A 12,851-nucleotide genomic window follows, 5' to 3' on the forward strand; every position below is an offset into this window, starting at 1 on the left:
CCACTGTCAGAGGAGTCAACGCCACAACCAGACTGCAACACCAGACCCCCATCGTCAGACGGGCCAGTACGACCCCAAAAGACACCAGACCGATCCCTGCCGCCAGAAGGTCGCACGCTTCCACAGCAACCCCCCAGACAACAGCCACACACGGAAGACCTAGCATCACCCCTGCACTCATTGACCCGATCCAGATTCCACCAACAACCAAATTACCCCACGGGCGACTATGCCCCAGAAACCAACCGAAAAGACCCCGAACCACAAGCGAGACAACCCATTGACCACGCGACAAACTCACTGCCCATGCCCACCGAGGAGCCTGAGGACCAGCGGCCGACGGCTAGGCCAGCCATGCCTTGGCAGGTCGCCTGGATCGAGGAGCTTCAAGTGGCAACCTTCATGGAATTTGACCAGCTCATCGACAGACTCACCTGCGAGCTGTCCACGGAGATTGCCTTCAGGAGGACACCGAACCAGGAGACCATCCGGCCTGCCCCCAGGCGGCCCATCCTGCACCGCGACACCACCAGAGGAGCTGGAAGAAGGAACGCCAACCGCCGCTATGACCCGGCAGCGGTTTCAAGGCTCCAGAAGCGGTACCGGACGAACCGCCTCAAGGCCGTAAGAGAGGTCTTCGACGGGCCCGTCTTACTGCACGATCCCGCCCGAGCGCTTCTACAACTACTTCCTCGGAGTGTTCGGCAGCGTGCCCAGGAATGACGCGCAGCGCCCGGAGTGCCTCCGCCCCTTGCCCCACATTACCGATGCGGACGATCTGGAGGCCGACTTCACCCCTAAAGAGGTGACGGCCAGGCTCTCCAGAACCAAGAACACCGCACGTGGAAAAGACAGCATCCCCTACAGCCTCCTAAAGAAGCGAGACCCCGGCGCTCTCATGCTCTCCAGCATCTTCAACTTGTGCAAGCGATTCGGCCGATCTCCCACCTCCTGGAAGAAGGCCATGACCGTCCTGATCCACAAGAAGGGCGAGCGAGACGACCCCAGCAACTGGAGACCCATCTCCCTCTGCTCCACCATGTACCAACTGTACGCCAGCTGCCTGGCAGCCAGGATCACGGAGTGGGCGACGACCGGGGGAGCCATCAGCCCCGCCCAGAAGGGCTTCATGCCGTCGGAGGGGTGCCACGAGCACAACTTCCTGCTCCAGACCGTCACCCAGACGACCAGGAGAACGCAGAAGCACTGCACGGTAGCGTGGCTTGACCTGGCCAACACCTTCGGGTCCATCCCCCACCACCATATCTTTGACACACTCCAGGAGTTTGGGATGCGAGAGACCTTTCTTCACCTGATCCGGGAACTATACGAGGGCTGCAGCACCATCATCCGCTCGGTAGAAGGGGAGACTGCACAGATACTGATCCACAGCGGCGTGAAGCAGGGTTGCCCCCTCAGTCCGATCGTCTTCAAACTCGCCATGGAGCCGCTCCTGCGGGCGATCTCCAATGGCGCCGACGGCTTCAACCTGCCTGGCGAGAGGGTGAGCGTCTTGGCCTACGTGGACGACCTGGTCCTGATCGCGGATGACCCAGAGAGGCTCCAGGGCATGCTCGACACCATCGGGAGAGCCGCAGACTGGACGGGACTCCGCTTCAATGCCAAGAAGTGCGCGTCCCTCCACATTGACGGGAGCAAGGGGGACTCGATACTGACGATGGAGTTCCTCAACCAGGGCGAGTCAGTCTTTCCCCTGGCGGAGGGGAGGCGTACCAGCACCTCGGCACGCCGACAGGCTTCCGCGTCCGGCAGACTCCCGAGGGCACCATGCGTGAGATCCTGCAGGATGGGGCCAAGATCGACGCATCCCTGCTAGCGCCGTGGCAGAAAATCAACACCATCAACACCTTCCTGATCCCCTGCATCGCCTTCGTCCTGAGAGGATCCGCCGTGCCAAAGGTGCTCCTCAACAAGGCAGACAACACCATCCGGCAGCTGGTCAAGAAATGACTGTCCCTGCCCCAAAGAGCCAGTAATGAGCTCGTATATATCGCGCACAGGCACGGTGGTGCCAACGTGCCCCGCATGGGAGACCTGTGCGACATCGCGGTCATCATGCACGCCTTCCACCTCCTGACGTGCCCGGACGCGAAGGTGAGGAACATTGCGACGACCGCCCTGTGCGCCGTCATAGGGAAGCAAATGGGCAGACCTCCCTCCGACCGGGATGTGGCCAGCTTCCTGAGCGGCTCCGTAGACGGCGAGTTCGCCCGGGACAGGGGCGTCATCGCCTTGCTGTGGTCCCGCGCCCGCAATGCCACTCGCCGACTGGGGAAGCGTCTGGGATGTTGCTGGGTATGGCGCAAGGAACTACAGGAGCTGGGAGTCCTAGTGCCGCGGATTGGGACGGAGGACAACACCATCATCACCCCCGGAGCCAGAGACGTGCTGGAGAGATCCCTGAAGGCTGCTGTCCACGCAGTCTACGTGGACACCCTGAACAAAAAAACGGACCAGGGTAAGGTCTTCGAGGTGACCAGCAAGTGGGACTCCAGCAACCACTTCCTCCGCATGGGCAGCTTCACCCGGTTCGCCGACTGGCGGTTCATACACCGTGCCCGGCTGAATTGCGTCCCCCTCAACAGAGCCGTCCGCCACGGGAACTGGGACAAACGCCGCAGGAAGTGCGGGTACGTCGCCGAAACCCTGCCCCATGTCCTATGCAGCTGCAAGCCTCACGCCAGAGCCCGGCAGCTGCGCCACAACACTGTCCAGGACCGCCTAGTTAAGGCCATCGACCCACGCCTGGGAGAGGTCACAGTCAACCGCCGTCCCCAGCACCGACAGCCCACTGTGCCCGGACATGATCATCACGGATGAGGTTGGAAAAAAAGATCATCCTGGTCGACGTAATGATTCCATTCAAGAACAGGACCCCAGCCTTCCGTGAAGCCCGAGCCCGCAAGCTTGAAAAGTACGCCCCCCTGTATGACGCCCTGCGGACAAAGGGCTACGAGGTGCACACCGACGCTCTGCTCGTTGGGGCCCTGGGTGCCTGGGACCCATGTAACGAACGCATGCTGAGGACCTGTGGGGTAGGCCGTCATTACGCGCAGCTCATGAGACGCCTAATATTCTCGGACACTATTTGTTGGTCTCGGGACATCTACACAGAGCACATCACCGGCCACTGCCAATACCGGGAGTGAGCCGGGGAGACCTTGTGCACCCGCAAGGGGGAAGAGACCTATAAACTCCCCCTGATGGACCTCATCCCCTGAGCCCTGAACACACCGAACCTAACTGAACCCCACCACGTGAGGGTCACCCCATCCCCATTACCCAGCCCGCTTAATTATACCCATGACTGTCTGTACTTTCTGTATGAATGACGGACCCTCACCGCTTGTTGACTGCATCTTGATCTCGCCCACTGTTTACCCCCCCATTGGGAACATTACAGACTGTATATATTATGTGTGCTGCCCAACACCAAAATACTAGCATCCTCCTATACTCTGTATGTTACCCCCAATGACCAATAACTGACTTCTCAAACTCTATGTATCATCTATTTTTAATCATTAACTAATAAACTTTTAAATCTGTTCTTTTCAGTTTAGTATCTGATACGCCCTCTATCTGAGGACTATATATTAAATGGATTTTTGGAACAGGGAGATGGAATAGGAGCTTGCTCCATCCACTCCACGCATCGACCTGGTATTGCAGTACCTCCAGGAACGGTGCACCTCCCCTCGGGGAGACTATTGTGGTGAAAAAATAGAATCTGTTGAATTGAATTTGTTACACCAATACTGGCTTAGGGCTGGTCCACACTAACCCCCCCGCTTCTAACTAAGATAGCTGAAGTCGAAGTACCTTAGTTCGAACTACAAGGTACTTACCGCGGGTCCACACGTGGCAGGCAGGCTCCCCCGTCGACTCCGCGTACTCCTCTCACGGAGCAGGAGTACAGGTGTCGACGGCGAGCACTTCCGGGATCGATTTATTGCGTCTAGACAAGACGCGATAAATCGATCCCAGAAGATCGATTGCTTACCGCCGAACCCAGAGGTAAGTATAGACGTACCCTTAGACTATAAATATATTCTAGGAGTGGCATACCAGAGGTCACTTATTCACTGACAGTTGTATGATTCTTGTGAACCTTGTAACCGATGCCTGTAATCGCTCAGAACTCAAGCCTGACCCCAGATGTCTAGTACCTTCCTTCTTAACTTGTGTAAACTTGATTTCAATGCCCCTCTGCCGTGTACACTGGCCAAACCGGACAGTCTCTACGCAAAGGAATAAATGGACACAAATCAGACATCAAGAATTGTAACATTCAAAAACCAGTAGGAGAGCACTTCAATCTCCCTGGACATTGAAACAGACTTCAAAGTGGCCATTCTTCAACAAAAATACCCCTCATAAAAAAAGACTTCAATGACAAACTGCAGAATTGGAATTAATTTGCAAACTTTACACCATCACATTAGGCTTGAATGAAGACTGGGAGTGGCTGGGTCACTTCAAAAGTAGTTTTCCCTCTGTTGATACTCACCCCTTTGCGTCGTTAGCACTGACCCCCAACTTAGTAAGGCAACTCCCATCTTTTCATGTGCTGTCTTTTTCACTCCAGGTATCTGATGAAGTGATACTACTTGTATTAAACAGTTTGAATTAGATAGACTTGGTTATATTCTTCTCCCCACCCAGCATATGTTGCATGGATCTTAATTTGTGAGATCATGTGAAGGCACGAGGTGTCCTTCTGCTCCCAGAGGTCCCCATCCTGTTTCCTACCCCCCCCCCCAAACCTACAGTAAATTCTAAATCATTATACTTTACTTCTCATTTTTAGGATGGGGCTTGGGATAGGCTACTTAATGGGGGTGGGTGCTTGCAGAGTGAAGATTAAGCTCATTCACAGGAGCTTTGTGATGGAGTGTACATTGTCTAGTGTTTGTGGCAGGCTTTACCGCTGAAGTGCTGCTCAGTACTCGGCTCTTAAACTCTGTTTTTGTGGGGATCGATTTACCCCCGTCAGGCACTCAGCGAGAGTTGCTTCTCCCGCCCTTGCAGTTATTTATTTTTTCCACCAAGCTTTGAAATCGGAACCAGCAGGTGGCACCACAGCTCCACAGCCAACCCTAGAGAGAGGAAAGTGAAGTCCTGCTCTGCAGACCGAGCAGAGCAGGCTATTGGGACCCACAGGACGTGCAGTCGAGGGGCTCGTCTGACTGGCATCATAGCTATAAGCATAGTGCCTATTCCAGCGTAACTCCCCCACGGAGACGCTATTCCAAATAGAAGCAACTTGGTTCCCCAAAGTTACTACTCTGCTTTGATGAAAAACATCATCTTCCATCTCAGGTTTTCCATGTACTGCCCACGGATGGTATCCTCCAGGGTCCTCTCCAGCATATTTCTCGCTCTCAGAGTGATGATGCTGTCGTCTCTTCCGAATACGGCTCCCCTGGGTACCTGGCGACATCTTGGCTGGAAGGGGCCACGGCGATTCGCTTCCTGATGTCACGCACAGCACTCGCCACAAAGTTCCTCACCATAGCACCCAGGCACGTCGAAAGATGGAAGGCGCAAGTGATCGCCGCAGCGTCAGACAGATCACCCCCTTCGAGGGATGTTGCTGCCTCCCTGCCTATGCGAGACATACACCAGCTCGTTACTGGCCCTCCAGGGAGGTACATCCTCTTCTTTGCCAGCTGCCTTATGGAACTGTCTGCCTTGTTGAGTGGTACCTTTGCCACAGCAGTTAGCGCCAGGCAACCAGGATCTGTGTTTTGTTTTTTTTTCCCCTCCCAGGAGTCGTTGTACCAAATGCCTTCCTTTCCTGGGGCTATATTTTGTGTCTTTAGGAGTCTGTTACTATTTCCTGTAGCGTAAAGTGACAAGCTATATAAGTGAAAGAGAGATAATGGTAATCGTTTGGCAGGCATTGAGAGAGTGAGAAAATCTACCCTATATTCAAGAAAAAATAATAACTATTCTAGGCTTTAATAGCCTACAAATCATAGATGCACATAGTTTGAAATCACTTGCTCACCAAATTCTCAGAATATTTTGACTGATTGATAGATCGATAGATCTTCCTTCGCTTCTCTCAAAACCCTCTATCCTTTCGTCAGGACTCTGTGATATTTACTGTGAAGTTTTCCGAAACTGATGGAGGGAAGCCAAAACAAGATCCGCTCGACCCACGTCCATAAGACGATCACCTGCAAACTCAGTCATGTGAAGCATGGATAGCGCATGAAGCGCAAAGCAGGGCGTGCACTAAAGTACACAATTGTACCTATACAGATCAAAAGGAGAAAACCCACGAACACTTAAGAAAACGAAGAAAACCACTATACGACTGAGCGTGCTGGACCGTAAACAAAAGACGGCGCCCTTCCAGCTATCGCCAGCCAAGGGGGACGCTATACACGACCTCACTGTTAGGCCCCCACCCACTGACCACAGGCAGCGCAGCACAACTGAGCGGCTTCCTGCCTGCTTGCTCCACGTGGCTGCCAGCATCTCCCTGGGCAGGGTGGGTTTGTCCCAGGGCCTGCACCCCAGACCACCTCCCCCAACTCAAACTCCCTCCCAGAGCCTTAGGCAGGTGGGGGACAGAGATTGGGGGGGTGGCCTGCCACCCTTGATAGCATGGTCTGTTTGAGGGACCATGTGCTGAGCCTAGCAGCCTTTAAAAAGCCCACTCCTAAGTGACCAGAAGCGCTAGAGAACAGGAGAATTTTGCAAGGGGGTTCTCCAGGTGAAGGAGGAGCAACTGCGTGACCCCTGGGCTGAGTGGCTGCAGTGTGTGTTTGTGGTGTACTTGCTGCTTGACTGAAGTATACCGTGTAGTCTGTTTGTTTGAGGGACTGTATGCCGAGCCTAGCGCTTGAGAGCTTCTTAAGGAAACTTTGATCCCTTTAGCACCCATCACCTTTGAACCAGGGGGTGGGGCTATGCAGGGAGAATAAAGCTTTAAAATGCCCCCTCTTAAGAAACCAGAGGAGCTAGAGAATACGCCAGAGAAATTATTTAAGGTTATTTAAGGCTCCGATTGAAAGAAACTATACAACAAATCAACCTTGCTAGAGAAATTAGTTTCTCTATTTTTTATAACCACAATGCTCTCCGAGGGGAGGTGCACCATTTCTGGAGGCACTGTATTCTCGGCCAATGGGAGCTGCTGTGGGCGCTGCCTCAAGCAACAGCAACACACAGCCGCTCTGCCCCCACCCCCACGTTCTAGCCCAGACGTGCACCAGGATAGGGCGCGGTGGCTGCAAGGGGCTCACGGGCCGCAGATAATAACCCCGCGGGCCGCATGTTTGAAACCCCTGGGTTAGCTGCTCCTTTTCTCTAGCTCCTCTGGTTGCTGAGGAGCAGGCTTTGTAAAGCCTTGTTCTCCCTGAGGAGCCCCACCCCCTGGTTAGGGGTTGATTAGGTGCTAAAGGGCTTGGCCATCACAGCCACCTTAAGAAGCTCTCAGCTTTTCTAGCAGGCCTTTAGGCGCAGCACAGGGTCCCTCAAAGGAACAGACCACACTGTATACTTCAGTCAAGCAGCAAGCACACACCAGACACAAGCTACAGCCCATAGGTGCTGACTCCCTGGGTGCTCAGGACCCAGGAGCCAGAGCTTGAATGTGGAATGTGATGAGTTTGAGCAGGGGGTTGGACTAGATGACCTCCTGAGGTCCCTTCCAACCCAGATAGTCAATTATTCTATTCTATGAATTCTGTGCTGCTAACAACTTCTGCCCTTTGGGCAGGGAGTTTGTTTGTAAACAGAGACAGGGGGATTAAGATAACAAAAAGGCTTGTTATTAAATTAATGATCATTAGATCATGAAAGCATTACCAGGCACTCAAGTAAAAGATAGGAATAAATGGTCCATTTTCAGAATGGAGAGAAGTAAATAGTGGTGTCCCTGAGGGGCTTGTACTGGGACCAGTCCTAGCCAACCTATTCATAAGTGATCTGCAAAAAGGGGTAAACAGTGAGGTGGCAAAATTTGCAGATGAGAACTATCTTAAGTAGTTTTGTAAGTCCCAAGCAGACTGCAAAGAGCTACAAAAGGATCTCACAAAACTGGGTGACCTGGCAACAAAATGGCAGATGAAATTCAATGTTAAATGCCAAGTACAGGCGAGTTACATCATATGAGCATTTAACTTAAGTGAATTCAACTATACGCGCTCGGCAAAAAAAACGAACAAGATACCTGTAAATAGTGCGGGCGATTCCACCCAATGAGCTTTTATGCCCCGGAGTGAGCGTGAGGTGGGAGACGTGAATCTGCTGTTCCTCAATCGGTCTCAGTTCCCGCGTGCCTCTCATAGGGTGAGCGGCTCGCTGCACAGAGTGCGAGTCTAGTGTTTAAAGATACTTATTTTTTGTACAATGTGGCCCCTAAATGCAAGCCAACTACTTCATCTGGTGCTCAACCGAAGAAACCGCGATCTGTTTCAACGCTGAAGGAAAAACTGGCTGTGTTGGACTTCTTGAGAGACGGTATGTCGGTCTCCAACGCGGCGTGTAAATATGGCCGCAACGAATCTAGCATCCGTGTCATCAAGATTCGAGAGAGAAATTCGTCAAGCAGTGGCATCAAGTGCTCCAATAACGGCTAAGGTGACGAGCCAGGTGCGTGATAAGACTTTAGTGAAGACTGAACAGGTATAAAACTTATGACTGGAAGACCTGAATCTTAAACGTGTGCCTATTGATGGCAACACGTTGCGAGAAAAGGCTCTTAGCTTCCACGCGCTGTTCAAACCTCCTGCCAGAGAGGGACAGCCTTCTGATGAGAAGGAATTCAAAGCCAGCCAAGGTTGGCTTAACAGTTTTAGGAACCGCTTCAACCTCAAAAATGTGCAGACTACTGGTGAAGCTGCATCTGCCAATGAAGAGGCAGCAAAAGCCTATCCCGAACGATTAAAGAAAATCATAGAAGAAGAAAAGGGCTGTCTTCCGGAACAAGTTTTTAATGCTGACGAGACTGGGCTCTTCTGGAAAAAAATGCCCAACCGCACTTACATTTCGAAATCAGAAAAACAAGCCCCTGGCTTCAAAGCAGCTAAAGACCATGCGACTGTGTTGTTTTGTGGCAATGCGGCTGGGCATTTAATAAAGCCGGGCTTGCTCCACACGGGTGCAAATCCCCGTGCCCTAAAAGGCAAGAACAAAAATCTCCTGCTTGTGTTCTGGCAATCAAATAAAAAGGCTTGGGTGACGGCAGGATTATTTCTGGATTGGTTCCACAAGTGTTTCATTCCAGAAGTCAAACGGTACCTCGAAGAGAAAGGACTTGACTTTAAAGTGTTACTGATTGTAGACAATGCTCCTGGCCACCCTGCGGCACTCCGGTTTGCACGTAATGACGTTGAAGTCGTCTTCCTCCCCCCCAGGCCAATACCACCTCCATCCTCCAACCTCTCAACCAAGGCGTGATTCCCTGTTTCAAGGCCACCTACAGGAGGCTTACGTTATCATGGATACATAGCACTATGGATGCTGATCCCAATCTTAATGTGATGCAGTGTTGGAAGTCCTTCAACATTGCTGATTGCAACACTTATATTAAACAGGCAATGGATGCAATCAAGCCTGAAACAGTCAAAGCATGTTGGCGAAACCTATGGAAAGAATGTGTGAATGATTTTCAGGGTTTCTCGACCATTGACAAAGAAGTGAAACGCATTGTTCAGGTGACCAGGCAAGTGGGTGCTGATGGCTTCGTTGACATCCTTGAGGAAGAAATTGAAGAATTAATTGAGAGCCATAGAGAAGCATTAACTCTTCTGAAGAAGTGAGGTTTTTACCCAGGAAAGCTTATGCCCAAATAAATCTGTTAGTCCTTAAGGTGCCACCAGACTCCTTGTTGTTTTTATTGACTGTTTGTTAGTCAGAGGAACTGATAAAATAGTCTACAAAAGACTATGACGACGACTAACAGGAAGAGCCAGCAAGTTGGAATCTTCACAAATTTCCTGAGGAGTTCCAAGCAGCAAAACCCTTGAATGATTTAATTTCTGAATACGATCCCTCTATGGAACGAAGCTTCAAAAATCACACATAGTATTACGGACCATTTGAGACCGTATCAAGAAATGTTTGAGTAGCTCAAGAGACAACAGCTACCGTTACCGATCACCATGTTTTTCAAGGAAAAACAGCCAGCAGCAGATGAGCCTACGCAATCAACTTCTCGAGCTGAACCAGAGCCAACCACTTCGTCTACGACTCGCTCTCCGTCACCCAAGTTCAGTCACCTCCGTTTCCTGGATCAGCATCTAGCCCTGATGACCCCCTGTAATTAAAAAGACAGTACTGTAAACTTATTTTGCATATGTACTCATATACTGTACATTACTGTATACATATTACTGTACTGGGGTGTATACACAACCCTGTACAGTATACTGTACTTTATGGGGGATTTAAGGGTAATTTTGACTATACACGATTTTCGCCTTACGCGCTGACTTTAGAACCTAACCCCCGCATAAAATGTGACTCCACTGTAATGCACATGGCAAAATATAATCCCAACTATAATATATATATATATACACACACACACACACACACAAAACGATGGTGCCTAAATTTAGCTGTTACCCATCAAGAAAGATCTTGGAGTCATTTGCAGTACTCGAAAAGCACTATGTTTCCAGCCTACTGCAAATGTGTAAAAAGCCTTCTCGCTATGCCTGTATCATCCTGAATTCATTCTTCAGCTTCAGAAGACTTAAAAATTATCTCCAGTCATCAATTGGACAGACAACGGAATAACGTAGCTGACCTTAACATACATCAAAACAATACCAAGGGACCTGGATGTAAAGAAGATTGCTGACAGTTTCATCCAGAAAGCTAGTGATATAGAATATCTCTAAACTGGGATGTTAGTGAAGACAGCTTTTAAGTAATTACAATGATTTTATTATACTGCCATTCATAATAATGTAATTGTCGTTCAAAACAATTTAACTTTTAAAATAGCAAAGATAACAATGATCAACACATTCAGTAATTAGAATATGAAAGAAGGGTGCCCTATAAATGCTGACAATTGCCTTCCTCCCAGGGACGGCTCCAGGAACCAGCACACAAAGCACATGCCTGGGGCAGCAAGCTGCGGGCGGGGGCGGCCTGCTGGTCACCGCAAGGGCAGCAGGCAGGCTGCCTTCCGCGGCTTGCCTGTGGGAGGTCTGCCGGTCCTGTGGTTTCGGTGGCAGGTACGCCGGAGCCACAGGACCGTGGACCTCCCTCAGGCCTGCCGCCGAGAGCAGCCTGCCCTCCGTGCTTCGGGGTGGCAAAATGCATAGAGCCGCCCCTACTCCCCCCAAACCTGGCAAAGATCCCCACAAACCATCCCCAAACACACCCCTCTTCGAAAGCACCCACCAGCAAAAAAAAAAAAAAAAAAAAAAAAAAAAAAAGTCAGCACCTATGCTAAAGACAATAAACTCACCCAAAGGGTGCCGTATTCGCTCCTACTTCACCTGGAGAACTCCCTCGCAAAACTCTCCTGTTTGCTAGCTCCTCTGGTCACTTAAGAGCTGGCTTTTTAAAGCCTTTAGAGTAGCAGCCGTGTTAGTCTGTATCCGCAAAAAGAAGAACAGGAGGACTTGTGGCACCTTAGAGACTAACAAATTTATTAGAGCATAAGCTTTCGTGGACTACAGCCCACTTCTTCGGATGCATATAGAATGGAACATATATTGAGGAGATATATATACACACATACAGAGAGCATAAACAGGTGGGAGTTGTCTTACCACCTCTGAGAGGCCAATTAATTAAGAGAAAAAAAACTTTTGAAGTGATAATCAAGCTAGCCTAGTACAGACAGACAGTTAGATAACAAGTGTGAGAATACTAACAAGGGGAGACAGATTCAATGTCTGTAATGGCTCAGCCATTCCCAGTCCTTATTCAAACCGGAGTTGATTGTGTCTAGTTTGCATATATGAGAAAAAATATGTAATCTATATGCAAAATATGTGTCTATATGCAAACTAGACACAATCAACTCCGGTTTGAATAAGGACTGGGAATGGCTGAGCCATTACAGACATTGAATCTGTCTCCCCTTGTTAGTATTCTCACACTTGTTATCTAACTGTCTGTCTGTACTAGGCTAGCTTGATTATCACTTCAAAAGTTTTTTTTTCTCTTAATTAATTGGCCTCTCAGAGGTGGTAAGACAACTCCCACCTGTTTATGCTCTCTGTATGTGTGTATATATATCTCCTCAATATATGTTCCATTCTATATGCATCCGAAGAAGTGGGCTGTAGTCCACGAAAGCTTATGCTCTAATAAATTTGTTAGTCTCTAAGGTGCCACAAGTCCTCCTGTTCTTCTTTTTAAAGCCTTGTTCTCCATGATTAGCTCCAACCCCTGGTTAAGGCTTGGGGATGAAAGCCTCCTCAACATGCTCTCAGCCTTGCATAGCAGGCCGCGAGACTCAGCACACGGTCCCTCAAACAAACGGAGCGCACTATATACTTCAGTCAAGGAGTAAGCACACCACAACACACACACCACCCACGGGCTATGTTTTCTGTAAGCTGCGCAGCTGCATGGCCACGGAGCAGCCCATTTAGGGCCGCACAGGCACTCAGGGAACACTGGCCACAGGGCTGCCCAGGCCATGGCCTGGATCTGCGGGGGCTAGGCGCATATCCTGCACCTCAGCCCGAGAGCTGCTGTGATGGGGAGAGGTGTTTCTCCCCCCCGCTGCCCAGGTACTGCCGTAGCCCCCCCCTGCACCCTCAAACCCCTCATCCCCAGCCCTGAGCCCCCTCCCCCTCTCCAAACCCCTTGTCCCTACCCCCACCACATGAATTTTGTTA

At 50.4% G+C, this 12,851-nt stretch overlaps 1 non-coding gene across 1 annotated transcript; it reads left to right on the plus strand.

The window, feature by feature from the left end:
- Window positions 1–3,530: 3,530 nt before the first annotated feature.
- On the plus strand, window positions 3,531–3,718 carry LOC135978158 (U2 spliceosomal RNA). The gene has a single exon (XR_010595586.1). It is a non-coding gene; the product is annotated as a U2 spliceosomal RNA (small nuclear RNA).
- The last annotated feature ends 9,133 nt before the right edge of the window (window positions 3,719–12,851 follow it).

The sequence above is a fragment of the Chrysemys picta genome, unplaced genomic scaffold (genome assembly GCF_011386835.1).
Source record: "Chrysemys picta bellii isolate R12L10 unplaced genomic scaffold, ASM1138683v2 scaf147, whole genome shotgun sequence".
Lineage (NCBI taxonomy): Eukaryota > Metazoa > Chordata > Testudines > Emydidae > Chrysemys > Chrysemys picta.